Here is a 17,425-nt window from a genome sequence, read left to right as displayed (position 1 = left end):
CTCTCTCAAACTGGTCACTGGCAGCATGGCACCTCATGGCAAAGAACTCTGAGGATCTGAAAAAAAAAATTGTTGCATGTGCTCAGCATCATATCCAGAGGTTGTCTTTGCTAAATAGATGTATCAATGCTGCCAGCATTGCTTCAGAGGTTGAAGGGGTGGGGGGGTCAGTCTTTCAGTGCTCAGATCATAAGCCACACACTGCATCAAATTGGTCTGCATGGCTGTCATGGCTGTCGTCCCCCAGAAGGAAGCCTCTTGTAAAGATGATGCACAAGAAAGCCTGCAAACAGTTTGCTGAAGACAAGCAGACTAAGGACATGGATTACTGGAACCATGTCCTGTGGTCTGATGAGACCAAGATAAACTTATTTGGTTCAGATGGTGTCAAGTGTGTGTGGCAGCAACCAGGTGAGGAGTACAAAGACAAGTATGTCTTGTCTACAACCAAGCATGGTGGTGGGAGTGTCATGGTCTGGGGCTGCATGAGTGCTGCCGGCACTGGGGAGTTACAATTCATTGATTCATGAATGCCAACATGTACTGTGTACAGAGAGAGAGAGAGCTCATTTGATATAGCTCCTATTGATAAAGATCAATTGGAATATCTTATTGTAAGATTTCCTCAGGTCCCACATTCTACACACTTCCAAAATCCATATAAACCTAAAGGTTCCAGCTAAGAGGCCAATTGTGCCTGGGATTGGATGTTACTTAGAAAATGCTAGTATACTAGTGGACGATCGTCTACAACTCCACATTGTTAGTCTGCCATCATACATAAAAGATACAATCGATGTGCTTAAAATTATTGAAGGTATTGCTGGGCCTTTTTTGTTTGCTTTCACATCCACAGTATAGCTATCTACTGTAGCATTTCCCATGATAAGAGTCTCTCTATGGTTGATATCTTTTTGAAGAATGGGCAGTCTAGCTGACCATATAATCTTGGAGCTCTTAAGACACATTTTGTCTTTGTTTTCTGAGGTTTCAGCAACCTCCAGGTGCACACCCATCATATGCAAACCTGTACCTACCTGGGGGAGATGGGGACGCTTCTGTCACATACCTGATAGTTACTGAAATTATGAGGGTGGGGTCTAATATCTTCCGCCCAAGTGCTACTGGAAACGAGACAGAAAATTGTAAGGGATGGGGGAAACATGAGTGCTGGAAAAAGTTGCTTGCAGGACTGTAGAAGCCAACTAGGAAGATCCAGAAGAAAGTGTGGGTAGAAGTATTGGGTCAGTGGATATATTGGGAGAGCCAATAAAAGTTGAAGTAGAACTCAGGCTTGGTTATAGGCTCATGACAGCAGAGTCTACCAATGACACCAGCAAGCAGACAGGCAGCAGGAGCATACAAAGAAGTCTACAGCTGATTCATATAGTAGCCCAGGACTTGAGAGTAGCATGGAGCAGAGGCAATAGCAAAGTCACAAGGCAAGCCAAGAGCAGCAACAAGCAAGAAGAGTGGTACCAAACCAAAAGCTGGATCAAGGACAGAGACAAACTGCTAAAGCAACTACACAGAACAGGATCCAAAATCAGGTCAGGAGAAAGCCGAGTCAGTAAAAAAGAATCATAAGCAAAGCACAGGTCAGGACACAATGCTAAAGACCTAGTCAGGCATCCCTTAAATAGGCTGTTTGGTGCCAATGCTGACCCTGGGCATGCATACACGTTTATGCATGCACTGAAGCACATGCCTAGCCATGATTCCATGACTCTATAACTCCATTGTCATTTGGGCCACCTTACTTATTGAACTTCATAAATGTATGCCTCTACTAAGTATTAACGACTTTAATCACATTTACTATGCACAAAGATGCTCATCAAATCTCATTCCTGGATGTAATTATTAAAGTTCTTGAGGATGGTACATTGGCTACGAATCTTGACTGTAAACCAATTGCCAAAAACACCATACTTTACATTATCAGTGCTCACCCCTGACAACTAATAAGAAGTATTCCATACAGTCAGTGCCTCAGCATACAGTGCAATTGTCCAGATGACTGTTTCTGAAATCAAATCTAAGGCCCTTTGTGATAGACTGCTATTGAGGTGCTATATAAAAAAAAAAGCCTGTAAGGAATAAAGAGAGTGGTTGTTATTTAACCCGCAAAAACCCTAAGAAAGCTGCTATCAGAATTATTACCAGACAGCATACAGGCATCATCAAAGTTTACGTATACTTTTGAAAAAATACCGGAATCTGCTAACCAACAACAATAAATGTAAAAAAAAACATTGGTAACCACTTGGGGCTTGTTTTCAGGCAGTCAACATCGGGACTTGCCACATACGGCACAGGGCTCTAATGGAACGGCACGGGTGGCTGTTCCTTCAGAGCGCATGTGCCAGTGATGTCACTGGCTGCATGTAATGTAAATATCTCCTAAACAGTGCCCGTTTAGGAGATATTTAAACTACCTATAGGTAAGCCTTATTATAAGCTAACCTGTAGGTAAAAGTTACTGATCGAACTTTACTTCTACTTTAAGAAGACCTACTTATAATTCTGATACTACCTATCAGTGGTGGCTGGTGCCCAAAACCGGCCGCTGTTGCCCGTTCGTCTCTGCTGTTTTAGTGTGGCGCCCTTAAGCGCCTTGTTACTGTACAAACGGGACTGCTGTGAGGAACAGAGGCACCAGTGCAAATCTATCCAGGACCCTGCATATAACATCGAACCCAGAGAGGTTCTACGGAGCATTCTGACCAAGCTTAATTGCAAGATCGCACGCCCTAAGGTGAGGGGCTATCACCTGGAGGCGAGCACTTGTATGAGCGCACACCACTTTAGTTTGTGTTCACCATAACACATGAATGGATTGTGGAAGATCTGTGGACTGTTAATTTGATCATTGCACAGAAACACAGCACTGAATTGCATAGAATCACATGGATGCAACACCAAATCGCATGGATGCAGTTTTTTGTATTTTTTAACTTTTTATTGTTTGAACATTGCACTAACACCATGTTGCATAGATGCAGTACTGATATGCTTGGATGCAACACTAAATCGCATGGATGTTTGTGTTGAATTATCTATTAATGTTTGAAAATTGCACAAGCTTTGTGGAATATTTGCAATACACAGGCTTATTGGAGCACTTTTACCTATTTATTAATTCGTTGAAATTTATTGTACATTAACGTATAGTATTAATAGTTATTAATAGATTTTGTATATGTTAAGCACAATATCACTTTATTAATATTTTAGTGGAAATTTCTTATTTTTTATTTCGTTCCTGATAGGCGTCCAATCACAGCGCCTGTCGTTTCAGCCAATCAGGTGACGGGTAACAGACCCAAGCACCTGATTGGCGGAGAGGTGGTTCAGTGTTAGGAAAGCAAATATTAATTTGCTTTTCTAACACAGCTGGGTGTACTGCGAGCGCCAAGCATGGTGCTCGCTGTTTACCTTTTTTGATGCCTATTAGAGCCTATGGCTCTAATCAGGTGCTTAAAAAAACCCAGCCGCTGCATGAATCTATCTATTGGTGATAGAGGGGGTGGCTGGAGAGAGGGGGCAGCGCCCATGTGCCCTTATGGACGCACCGCCACTGCTACCTATGTTCAGTTTTCTGCTTTAGACCATACTCATAAAGATCCTATAGGTGGGGAAAGGGATAAATGTATCTTGAGAAGTGAATGCAGATAGATATACTTGCTGAAAGCGATAGAATCTTAAAGTTTAAGCAAAGCACGTAGCTTTAAACCATTTTCCTCACAAGGATACTCTCTGCAGGTACAGCCCTCCTAAATTGTGCCACAATTTCACTTGTGACTATTACATGTGATCTATTTGTCTAACCGTATTATTATTGGGTTGAACTATACAGCATATTATTCAAGGTCTATTGTTTCTTAATGAAGGCAATAATAGCCTTGTTTGCATACTTTTTGTAAGGTGTACATGGATTAAATGATTATTATATGCCAACATTATTAATTTGAAACCCAAGATTTTAGTGTATTTGTGTCGTACATTTGATTGCAATTCCTTGACCTGTTTTATGGGGTATGAGGAAAATATGTTTGCAGGCCCTGCTCCTGATTTCCTCACTCTATACCCTCATTTTTCTCCCTGTGATGAGGTCCTCCTCCTCTATTCAAAATGTTTGCCCCTTTTACAACATGGTGACAGCGCTATATGCGTAGTTGTCTCCCATACTGCAGACCTGAGTCGGATGAAGGGCTTTGGAGTGGTCGCACTCTAGTGGGCAGGTGCGGGGGTCGCATGCACATTGTTCGCAAATCAGATGTTGCAGTAGCTGCGGCAGATGATTGCTGATACAGCGGGAGATTTAAGGGGGGTTGCACCCTCCTCCAGCTTACTGGGGGTTGCAGTGTTTTTTCCCCCAACTACTTAGAGTTCATTGGAGGCTGGCAGTTGGTTATCAAGTATATATTTTTTGAAAATGTTTTGCAAACCTTGACAGCACAAGTTATAATTTGGATGGATTTAATTTGGGGCAGCTCACACTGATCTGCTGCGCTTTGGTTGCAGTATAGGGTAACCGCGGTTTTCTTGCAGGTTAGCTGCACTTTCCCATAGACTTTTATTATGCCCCGTGATTTTGGTGCGCTTTCTGAAAACACGCCAAAACCGCAGGGCATAATAGAAGTCTATGGGAAAATGCAGCTTATCCACACGAAAACCGCAGGGACACTGCTCTGCTCTACAGCTGGAGGCAGCATGAAAGCACCCTTATGCCCCGTACACATGATCGGACATTGATCGGACATTCCGACAACAAAATCCATGGATTTTTTCTGACGGATGTTGGCTCAATCTTGTTTTACGTGCACATGGTCGCACAAAGTTGTCGGAATTTCCGATCGCCAAGAACGCGGTGACGTACACCACATACGACAAGACTAGAAAAGGCCAGTTCAGAACCAAGCGCGGCACCCTTTGGGCTCCTTTTGCTAATCTCATTTTAGTAAAAGTTTGGTGAGAGACGATTCATGCTTTTTCAGACTCGAGGCTTTCAGATCGTTTTCTGCTGTTCAGTTTGTGCTTGTGGGTTTGTATCTGCTCTTCAGTGCGTGCAGCGAGTACCATTGACTCTTGTCATTGTGTTCTTGTTCGTTTGTTACTGTTTTTCATGTCGCTCTTCACAGGCCTTGCTGTTCTTCAGTGCGTTCTGTTACTTCGTTCTGAGCAGCCGACCGTTTTCTAGCCATGTTGCGTATACGTACTCCTCGTAGAGTTCATGCTGTGCGGGAGCTTGGTGTTGGGGTCCTTACCTTGACACAAGTCCAGTCCATGAACAGGGTGGGGAGGAGTTCATGGACCAAGAATTGGTTGCTCCAGCATGACCAGTTCTGTCATATGCCTTTGCTCCGTGAGATCCGTGAGAATAATCCTGATGATTTCAAGAACTTTCTCCGGATGACGGATCCCATATTTCACCGTTTGTTGGCTTTGCTGACCCCCTATATCAGCAGGCAGGATATCTGCATGAGGCAAGCCATCACTCCGGAGCAGAGGCTCGTCGCCACCCTGCGGTACTTGGCGACGGGAAGAAGCCTGCAGGACTTGAGGTTCTCAACAGGCATCTCCCCCCAGGCTCTAGAAATTATTATCCCAGAGACCTGTTCTGCCATCATCCAGGTCCTGCAGAAGGAGTATATTAAGGTAAGAGTTATCCTTTAATATCACATTTTATTGTATTTAATGTTTGATAATATATTGTATTTCTTTCCACATTCCCTAATGACCATGATTGGAATATGCTGTGAATGTCCCCTTTGTCCTCATGCATGCTGGATTTTTATGTAATTATTTTTTTGTCCTTCATACATATTTGCCTTCACTTACCTCCCCAGCATGGTCTACAGGCCCTATATTCACCTCATGTAGTCACTTAACAATGTATTTTATCAGCTCCATAGTAGTGCTTTACCCCAAACACCCCCTAAAATTTTTTAAAATGTGATTTGTGCTTTAAATTCAGGCAGAGTGCCAGAGGCTTTTTTTGGGGGGTCCCCAAATCATTTGGAACCCTCCCTCCCCCAACTGCTAACTCAGCTGATAACAATTCTCTATCTATCCTCAATCATCTATCTGCTGACTGTGCCAAACCCATACACACTATACCCATCTCTTTTGTGGTCAGATGTATGGATGAATTCCCCAAAGCAAGGGCCTGCCTGTATACTTTCAAATGGTACTGTTTAAAGTTTTTGTATCCTATTTTTATCTTGATAGGTAATAGCAGAATGTCCAAATGTGCTTAAATGTGTACAATGTGTATTTATATCTTTGTATTATGACACTTCTTACCTGTCCAGGGGGCTGCCAATAGTGTAAGTAAGGAGGGGCTGGCCAAAGTAATACCCATTATTTAGGCATTCATCTCTCAATGAAGTGGAGAGGGTTAACTGTCCAAGAGCTCCCCCCCCCCCCAAAAAATGTTAGAAATGGCCCATGAGAGGGGGTGGGGGAATCTGATAGGTGTACCTTATACTTTGGTCTTTAAAAACTCCCTCAAATAAATGTTATCTTGATGTTGGCCAAGAATGTTTGTGTCTAATCTGCTTTCCCTTTTTATGTGCAAAATGACTAATTTCTTTTTCTTGTTTGACTCCACAGTTTCCTTCCACGCCACAGAAATGGCAGACTGTGGCCTCCCACTTTGCCCAGCGGTGGGACTTTCCTAACTGCAGAGGGGCAATTAATGGGAAACACGTCCACATCGTCCCACCACCCAACTCGGGGTCATACTATTTCAACTATAAGGGGTTCAATAGTTCAATAGTATTGTGATGTTGGCGGTGGTGTCGGCTACTTACGAGTTCTTGTATGTGGACGTAGGGAAGAATGGGCGGATGTCCGATGGTGGAGTCATCGCCCAGACGGAGTTCTACAGGCATCTCCAGAATGGCAGCTTGGACTTGCCACCTCCAGAAGACAATGTGGAAGGACTCCCATTCGTCTTCATTGCAGATGAAGCGTTTGCGCTGGGGGACCATCTTATGCGGCCATTCCCGATGAGGACCTTCACCCCGGACCAGAGGGTTTTTAATTACTGGCTGGCCAGAGCCAGAAGAGTGGTGGAGAACACGTTTGGAATCATGGCCAGCTGGTTCCGCCTAGTTCTTACACCCATACACATGGCGAAGTACAAACTGAATCATATCATCCTGGCGTGCTGTGTTCTACAAAATTTTTTACGGCAACATTCTGCCAACTATGCTGGCTCAGTTGGGCCTGAGGCTGGAATTCAAAATGAACCAACCCTGATGGCGCTTGAAAGTGGCCGTCCTGGCTTGCCCCCCCTGAGTGCCCGTGATGTTCGGCTAAGATACCTTGAATACTTTGCGGGTAGGGGGGCTATCAATATGCCAGACAATGTCTGAAACCTTTTTCAAAGAAAAAAAAAATGTAACTACTGAAATCTTTGGTGACATTTACTGCTTGTGTTTCTTTTAGCTGACCCTGACAGAAATGTGGTGAGTCCTGAAAATGGTGTGATTGTGTAACATTACAAAGCACTGTTGGGTGTTATTTACTAAAGGCAAAGACACTTTGCACTACAAGTGCAATTGAAACTGCACTTGTAGTGCAAAGTGGATTTTCCCTTAGGAAATAACCCCCATTGTCACAGAAAACACCAATTAGAGCACAACAAAAGTTTTGGAGCGTTGAAACAATAATCCACACATTCTTGATTAACAATCTTTTTAATACCAGCACAATCACATGTGCATTTAGAAAAGGTTTTTAAAACAAACCAACATGTTTGTTGCATAACAATTTTTGGGGTCACATTAGAAAAAGTAGAAATGTCCATTTAAGATAAAACAGGCATGTTTAAAAACAACAAGAAAGACACAAATCTTGAACTTACAAAGTTCACATTTGGTAGAACTTGAAGGCAATATCAGACATGAGTATTTACAAACTGTGTTTGATATTGCGTTCAGATGGGGTGAAGTCACCCCTAGAAAAGCCAAATTTTGAAGATGCACACCAATTGCCGAATGTCAACATGTGCTAGCTGCCATCATGGGGGATCAAGGGACGTGTTTTGTGAGTGCAACCCCTTTCTCATAGCTACTTTATTATTGGGGAAGGGGTTGCCCCCCAAAACGCGTCCATTGATCTCCCGTGATGGCAGATAGCACATGTTGACACACTGTGTGCCTCTTCAAAATTTGGCTTTTCGCAAATATGTCCAAAAATGGTAAAAAGTTTTCGCTCACAAAAAGCGCCAAAAAATAAGGGATTTTGAGGGGTTTTAAACTCTCCCTAAAACATCAACGATGTTCTTCATTTTTTGTTGAACATCATTGATGTTTTTCAGGATGTTTTCCAAGTCCCTATTACACCCCATGTTCTCCCCAATCAGGATCTGTGCACTTTCCGAGGTGAAATGCCCTGGATCCAGAACATCACGATCACCTAAAAAGATAGAAACAAAAAAACACCATGTATTATAAATATGCCGGCATCCATCTCTTACCTGAGCCTGTGGTCGCAGACACTCACCTGTTGTGGTGACAATTTTCACCACGTTCTCCTCCTCCTGCTCTGCTTGGCTTGGGTGGATTTCACCTTCTTCCAGAGGTGGGGGGTCTGTGATCTCCTAGATGAGGGGTGTCCTCCGAGTCTTTTCTCCCCTATGTAAAAAAAAAATAGGTATACTTAGCACACAGATATTTGATGGCAGAACTATAAATATGAAACATTGCTTGGAAGTGGGGTACAATTGTCTATTTTGGCTGAGTTCCAAGATGTAGAATTTGTATTGTCCTTTGTCAAGCTTCTATACTTTACCTGTTTTGTACAAGCTTTAAAGATGGAGACACCCCTATAGTATACAATGGAGCACCTGTGTGGGACCCCCTAATAAAAAGGGTGTTCTGGTGTCCCACACTAGTGCTACAGAGTCCAGATGTGAAAACTGCTGAGTGTCCTCTCCTTACACAGAATCTAGTTAGCATTTCATTCTAGTTACAAACCCATCTACACAACCAAATTAATTTCAGACAAGTAGGCCCTAAAAAATGTGGGCAAATGCATATGGTCAAAACAATGGTGTTTTCTAGGCCGAACAAACAATGTTTTCTACGAACGAATAATGTGCCCATGAACATGAAAATTTACATTTTAAACTGGATAACAGTTAAGAAAAGCACATGGAGCAGCACGAACGTAATAAACCTAAAGAATAGGAACACAGCACAACTACTTACTTTTTTGCAGCACTCTCCGGATCCTTCTGTACTGCTCGTGCTCTCTTAATTTGAGGTCCGACCACCGCTTCCTGAGCTGATCTTTCGATCGTCGTCCCCCGAAATTCCGGTGCAGACTCTTGCCCACTTTCGCCATGATCTTGGCCTTTCTGACGCTGGGGTTGGGGTAAGGTCCATACTTCCCGTCATAGTCGGCCTTCTTCAGGATGGCCACCATCTCCAACATCTCCCCAAAGGACATATTTGATGCCTTAAATCGTCCCCTTCTGGATCGTGACATTTCAGGCTCCGGGCTTTCCTCCTCCTCGTTGCTGTAATTAGCACGCACCTGCTGTGTCTCTGCCATGTGCTCTTCCCCCACTGCGCCGAACGAGAAGGGGCGGGGAATAGAATAGAAAGAATGTCAGGGGCGGGTGGAGTTTCACGCATGCGCAGTGTGTATAAAGCGTAACGCGTGCGTAGTACGTACGATCTGTGAGCGGAGGAAGGAGTATCGGAGGCCCCGATCATGATAACGAAGGTAAGATCTAAATTTGGGCCTAGACTGCTTCTAGATTGAGGCCTATATTGTAACAAGATTAGGAGAGTTTTGCCTGACATTATGGTTTGTCTTGTGTTGTGTCTTGCAGATAAAATGGATGGCTTCAATGACCACAACTTCCTTCCCCTGTTCATAGACAAATACAGGGAGCAGCCCTGTCTGTGGCAGGTCAAACACCCCCAATACAATAATAAACAAAAGAGGCAGGCAGCACTGGAGAAACTGCTGGAGTTGGTGAAGCCGGTGGTCCCCACGGCAACCATCCCTTATTTAAAAGCCACAATTGGTGGCTTGAGGAGCACTTATCTTAGGGAGCGCAAGAAGGTCACGGATTCCCGGAGATCAGGAGCAGGAGCAGATGACGTTTATGTCCCCAGACTGTGGTACTATGAGAGACTGCGATTTCTGTCAGACCAGACTGGAGTCAGGGAATCCCTCTCAACCCTTCCTTCCACTCTATCTTCCACCCCAGCTGAGGCTTCCGATGTCCAGCCTGGGACTTCCAGCCAGGAAGAAGTGGAGGAGCCCAGCTTGAGTCAGGTATAGCATTCTTCGACAGATTTCCGATCAATAAATAAATGACGTTTACTAGATGTTATTAATGATCACTAATTGCTGATTTAATAAAATGTTTTACATATCAATAGACAGTAGTGGGCAAACATAATTGGGACAAGAATGAAAAATGCTGGGCTCAGAATGATAGTCTTTTATATTTGTTAACATTCAATTTGCAACAGTCATGAGATGAAAATTGTGTGTGATTGATGAAGATAAAACTAAAACAATGTCCCTTTTTCATACACAGGAAGACCTCAGCCAGGACGAGGCTCTGGAATGTGGCACACAGGAGGAGGCTGTGGAATGTGGCAGCCAGGAGGAGGCGGGGGTTAGTGGCAGCCAGGAGGAGGCGGGGCTAAGTGGTAGCCAGGAGAAGCCTGGGACCAGTAGGAGCCTGACCGAATTGCAGGTCCCTCCCCTCCGCCTTCCAAACAAAAGACCCAGGAAGGGGAGTGCAGGATTCAGCACTCAGGCTCATTCAGGAGGCTTCTGCGTCCCTCAGAGCCACCCCCACTCCTGAAGAGGTCTTTGCCTGCATGGCTACCACCAAACTGCAGGGCATGCAGGAGGGCCAATGCCAGCTGTGTGAGGACCTTCTTTATAAAGTCTTAACTAAGGGGATGAGGGGCGAAATCACACCCAATACCCACCTGAGTGAGTTGGAACATCCTCCTCCTCCCCCTCCTCCTCCTGCCACAACGACACCACCACAGCCACAGCGTGGAAGGAAGCGTGGAAGGAAGACAAGAGAGTGAAGGCCCTGGGTTCAGTCTGAACTGACAAAAGATGCAGTCTCTTGTATGACCACAGCCTGGGGACATACATGTCATCTGCTGCTTTCCTGATCTCTGGGACTTCTGGACCAGACTGCACTCCCTTAGACATGGACCACCAATTTTGCAGTAAGATAATTGATGTGTGCCCTGGGGGCCAAAGGCTTCACCAATTTCTGTTGTTTCTCCACAGCTGCCTCCCTCTTTGGTTATGAGCCCTTAATAAAGTTTTTTTTGGTTTCAGTTATACTCACCTATGTGTGTTTTCCTTCAAAAAGGACAGTTTGTTTGTGAGGAGGCAGGTGCATTTCTAAAGTACAATGTGAAATTAACAAGAGACACCAACACCAAGCAATCTCCTTGAGATTAAATAATACAAGATAATAATGGTGTTGTGGTAAAAATATTCTGGATGTTAAATAACTAAAAAAAAAAAAAAAACAAGATCAGCCTTGAAAAAAATACAAACCTAAAAAAAATCACATAGGCTTGAAAAAAACAAAAAAAACACAAAAAAAAATTATATAGATTTTTGGTCAGATGTGACAAATCATAATATATTGAAGGAATCACGATAAATAAGAAAGAAAGAAGTTTGTGAGAAGTATGTGTGAATATCAGCAGCAAAACTACTTTGTTCTTCCTGCATTATAAAGAAGAAGAGAGTGCGCTGTATTAAACAATTTAAAACATTGCAGCGTGACGAAAGTGCTCTATCCATTCCGAATGCTAACTTTACCAGACCGAGCTGTTCCGTCTCGGAATTTCTTCTGAGCATGTGTGGCACTTTGTTTGTCGGAATTGTCCACACACGGTCAGAATTGACGCGATCGGATTTTGTTGTCGGAAAATTTTATAGCCTGCTCTCAAACTTTGTGTGTCGGAAAATCCGATGGAAAAAGTCCAATGGAGCCCACACACGGTCGGACTTTCCGACAGCGCGCTCCGATCGCACATTTTCCGTCGGAAAATCCGACCGTGTGTACGGGGTATAACTCTGCTTACCAGTTCAAACCATTTTTTGGGCTCTGAAATGTATTTCTTTGATTGATTTCTACTGAAAACATTTATGATTGTTTTAATATGCTATTTTTAAATATACTCACCACATCTCCTGATGAAGCAGATGCATAAGTCTGGGGAACGTATACTGCGTACCCCACGCTCACCAGTGTAATACATGATTATTAGACTTCTTCTATTAGTAAAGTTCATTAGGAGCTATATGGTAGAGTTTTTGGAGGGTTTTTGTGGAGGCAGCATTGACTGATGTTAATACATACTTTTATTCCGAACTCTATTATTGCACTGGATTTTGATACAAATTATTTTGTCATGTATTTCTGACTTTCAGCTTTTTGTACGAATAGAAGATATGGTTTTACATATACTTTTGTGTAAGTCTGTGATTCATCTTTGAATCACACTACTTAAAAGAATGATTTCATCTTTATAAAAAAAAAAATAATAATAATAAATGCACATCTTTTTGCAGGCAAAAAAAATATACATTTATTATTTCTTTATTATATTGTAAAGCAGGGGTGCTCAACCTGTGGCCTATGGAGCCCTCTGATGTGGCCTGCAACCTCAAACCAGGAAAGTGTATGTCCAGACTCTGGGATTGTGGGTCGGCAGATCGTGATCAACAAATTACAGACCCACCCTCCTAGAGCATCAGAGAGCATGGAGCCAGCACTGGTAGCAAAGGAAGCAGGCACCACATTGATACCAAATGCACTTCACCTGGGACCTTTCTGGCAGCCTGGAGAGCGATACCAGCAGAAGCTGGGAGAGGAAAAGGTCATTGTATTAAACACCACATACACTGCACTTTTGCAATGGGCATATAAACACTTAGAAAAAAAGGGTTATTAGGCTGCTTTTACATTGATCCCCAGGTGCAGTGGGGTGCACCTGTGGCTTTCGTGCACGTTAGCTGCCCTGAGCCATAGACTTCTATTATATCCTCTTGAATGCAGGAGTTTTAGTGCACTTTCAGAAAGTGCACCATATCCGCAAGATGTAATAGAAGTCTATGGTTCAGTGCAGTTAACCTGCAGGAAAGCTGCAGGTGCACTGCGCTGTAGCTAAACAGCAGCGCATCAGTGTGAAAGCAGCCTTATAGGGGGCTCAGGACAGTAAGGCTGATTTACATTTGTGGTTTAGGGGGGTGTGAATCCCCCATAGTTTATTGTGGCCTGCGACCGGTTACCAAATCACTTAAGTGGCCCTTGCTTTTCAAAAGGTGGAGCACCAGCACTTGTACTGTAAAGCATTGCACCCATGATCAACAGGTCATGGATACAATCTCAGGCTCCTGCAGACTGTCAGTGTAGCTATCTGCCCGTACCTCGTACGAGCAGGCAGTTACTGAATGACAGGAAGAATCAATGAACTATTTAGAGCACCCTCATAGTTCATTGAGAACTACAAGCCGACAGCCGCAAAGTTGCATTTTTCCCGTTTACAGTACTCTGTAAATGAATGACGCATCCAGATGGGTGGAGCACCGCACGGCAGCTGTTTTTAAATTGAGGCAGTGGGTGGGGGGAGAAGATGCCTGGCCTGCTGTCACAACAAGGACTCAGGAGGGTACTTGGGGTGCTCAGTTAGTAACATGTTACATCCTAAATATGGGTGTAACATGTTACTAAAGGTGAACTTATTCTTTAAATGTTGTGTTTTCTTTCATACTTTTTTTTTTCTTGTGTGCATCATACATTATCTCACAAAAGTGAGTACACCCCTCACATTTTTGTAAATATTTTATTATATCTTATAATGTGACAACATAAACAAGAAATTACACTTTGCTGCAATGTAAAGTACTGAGTGTACAGCTTGTATAACCGTGTAAATTTTCTGTCCCCTCAAAATAACTCAACACACAGCCATTAATGTCTAAACCGCTGGTAACAAAAGTGAGTACACCCCTAAGTGAAAATGTCCAAATATCATTATTTTCCAGCACTGCCTTAACCCCCTTAGGCATGGAGTTCACCAATGCTTCACTGGAGTTCTCTTCCACTCCTCTATGACGACATCATGGAGCTGGTGGATGTTAGAGACCTTGCGCTCCTCAACCTTCGGTTTGAGGATGCCCCACAGATGCTCAATAGGGTTTAAGTCTGGAGACATGCTTGGCCAGTCCTTCACCTTTACCCTCAGCTTCTTTAGCAAGGCAGTGGTCACCTTGGAGGCAGTGGTCGTCTTGGCAATCTTTTTATAGCCTAGGCCAGGGGTCTTCAAACTATGGCCCTCCAGTTGTTCAGAAACTACAATTCCCATCATTCCTAGTCATGTCTGTGAATGTCAGAGTTTTACAATGGCTCATGGGATGTGTAGTTCCGCAACAGCTGGAGGGCCGTAGTTTGAGGATCCCTGGCCTAGGCCATCTTCACGTAGAGCAACAATTCTTTTTTTCAGATCCTCAGAGAGTTCTTTGCCATGAAATGCCATGTTGAACTTCCAGTGACCAGTATGAGAGAGTGAGAGTGAAAACACAAAATTTAACACACCTGCTCCCCATTCACACCTGAGACCTTGTAACACTAAGGAGTCACATGACATCAGGGAGGAAAAATGGCTAATTGGGCCCAATTTGGACATTTACACATAGGGGTGTACTCACTTTTGTTTTTGCCAGCAGTTTAGACATTAATGGCTGTGTGTTGAGTTATTTTGAGGGGACAGAAAATTTACACGGTTATACAAGCTGTACATTCACTACTTTACATTGTAGCAAAGTGTAATTTTTTCATTGTTGTCACATAAAAAGATATAATAAAATATTCACAAAAATGTGAGGGGTGTACTCACTTTTGTGAGATACTCACGGGCGTAGCATAGGGGTTGCAGGGGTCACAATTGCAACCCTGCCCCTAGCTCCAGGGGGCCTCTGTAGCCTCCCTGTCATATTATCATATTCTCCACAAAATCCAGCTACGATCTACCCTAGGCCCTCACAGCCACGCTCCAGTACTGGGCTTCTACTTTGCCTTCCACAGTCCACACCCCTCTGTTCCCATTGGCTGGGGAGAAGCTGTGAGCCATCTCCTGAATGGAGAGGAGCACGATATGAGAACAGCCCAGGATGGGGAAGTGTCTGTGCTATGTGCTGGCAACATGGAATGGTAACCAAGCTCATCAAGGCAAGAAGAGGAGAGTGCCATCCTGTAGCCACGATGGGACTGATGTCACTGGTGAGGTATGACACTGCTCAGTGTCTCCTAGTCACCAGCTGGGATTCTCTGTACCCCCCACCCGGAGATGTCTACTTACCCCACTTCCCTGACAACTGGGGAAAAGACACACACCTAGGGGAGATGACCGCCTGCCAAAACTGACAGAGAAACCTTCAGAAATTGCTAAAACAAATCCCTTAACACCTCCTCGGGGGGCCCTCGAAGGGCTGCAGGCTCCAGATTTTGTGTCACATAGCTTTGTCCTTCCAGATCTTAGTTGCCCACCCAAAGCCCCCTGACCATCCCCTCCACTCTGCATGCTATGCCCGGCTGCTGAGTTCCTTTACCATTACAGCACTTTATACTGTTCCTCCTCCGCAGGGCTGAAATAACATTCCTTTACAACACAGCCAGTTAGCCATGATGTGCACAGGGTATATCTGCCTACTGCAACTACACTGCTGTTCTGACCAGAGAATTTCACAGGTCAGAAGGGCAACATAAAAGCCAGATACACCCTGTGAAGACTGAAAGACTGTGTGTAAAGGAATGTGATTTCAGCCCTGTGTAGTGTGTGTGTGTGTGTGTGGGGGGGGGCTGTATACAGTGCTGGGATGGAAAAGGAGCTCTGCCAAGTGACCTGCCAGGGGTCCCTGTCCTCTGATTCTCCAGCGGTAATCTCTGTCCTCTGATGTAAAGAGGAACTCTGGGAACTAAAAACTCTTAAGCCACTTTGAGTATCCCGGCGTGCGCTATATGTATTTGCACGCACGTTGGAAGTAGTGTGGGGGGAGGGGGGGGGGGGTCAGGTCAACTTTTGCATCAGGACCCACAGGCTTCAAGTTATGCCTCTGGAGATACTTTATATACAAACTAGAAATTATTATGGTATTGTTACCTGAAAGCTCTACAAATTGTTATTTAAATCAAAATTGTTCTGCTTTTATTAAAAATATGTTTTGTTACACTTTTTCCAAATAATTGCAAACATCAGATGGATATGGAAGAAAATTCTCATATTTTAGATTCTATGGCTGTTTATTTTTTATCAGTCCTTTTATTATTTTTAAACCTTTAGTGGAAGTTGGTTAGTGATGAAGTGTTACTGCAGAGGTTTTGTAAAGGAAGAATTAGAAGCATGAACTATTTGTTCCTTTATACGCAGCTATAGAATGTAAGAGAGCTTCATATTTATCACTAAAGTAATCTCTCTACTGAGGAATTCCAGCCTGATCTGATTTTTTAAATAAAGGCCATTATATGCCCTTCTTTTTCAATAGTATATTTCAACATTTTTATGGGAAGCATTATAAAAAAGCTGTTCCGTGCACCTTACAGAAAGCATTCCCCCGTTGTCATTTATAAAAGAACAAGTCATCAACATCAATCAGACACCAACATCCTATTAACAAAGAAATAAATGTAGATCTTATATTTTGCACTCACTGATATCTTTTGATTTAGAAAAATACCTGTCTCCCTTTCCTATACCACAGATATAATGAAATACCTACCAACTATTGCAATAAAGGAACTATAACCCCTTTTATTAACTTTTATTGGGCTACAGCTCCCACTGAAATCGAGGCATCCTTTACTTTTAACAGCCTTGTTGTAGAAATAATGAGGGTTAATAATTGCAATGCCTGATGAGGCCTCAAGGACAATTTAATACAAAATTCAAGAAGAAGGGGGCATGTGTGTTAACCTACTCAACATATCTTGTAAAGGGGTATAACCAGATAGTGACCAAGAATGAAGGAGAATATAAAAAGAGGAAGATTTGTGAAGAAGAAGGTGGTGAGTGCTAATAAATGATTTGCTCCTCTTGAAAGACAAGGCTTTCTTTAGAAGCAGTACTTTCCATGAAAGATTTGTAACAATGGTACATCGGGGGGTGTGGGGGGGGGGGTTGTCGCCTCTCTGTATGTATTTATGTCAAGTGACCCATGTAATCTCTCTTGGTGTCCCAAGCTGTGTAAACTCTTTATTGCTCACTCTCTCATGTCACATCTACCAAGCAATCCTTAGGGTCCTTTAACACAGGCAATCTGATCAGGTCCAACTGTTAGTTTTTCAGGTGGACCTGGTTGAAAGTTTCATGCATTGCTATGGACCAGTGGGTATGAACAGACCTGT

The sequence above is a fragment of the Aquarana catesbeiana genome, linkage group LG03, assembly GCF_042186555.1.
Source record: "Aquarana catesbeiana isolate 2022-GZ linkage group LG03, ASM4218655v1, whole genome shotgun sequence".
In the NCBI taxonomy this organism is placed as follows: Eukaryota; Metazoa; Chordata; class Amphibia; order Anura; family Ranidae; genus Aquarana; species Aquarana catesbeiana.
This window is presented reverse-complemented; position numbering follows the sequence as displayed.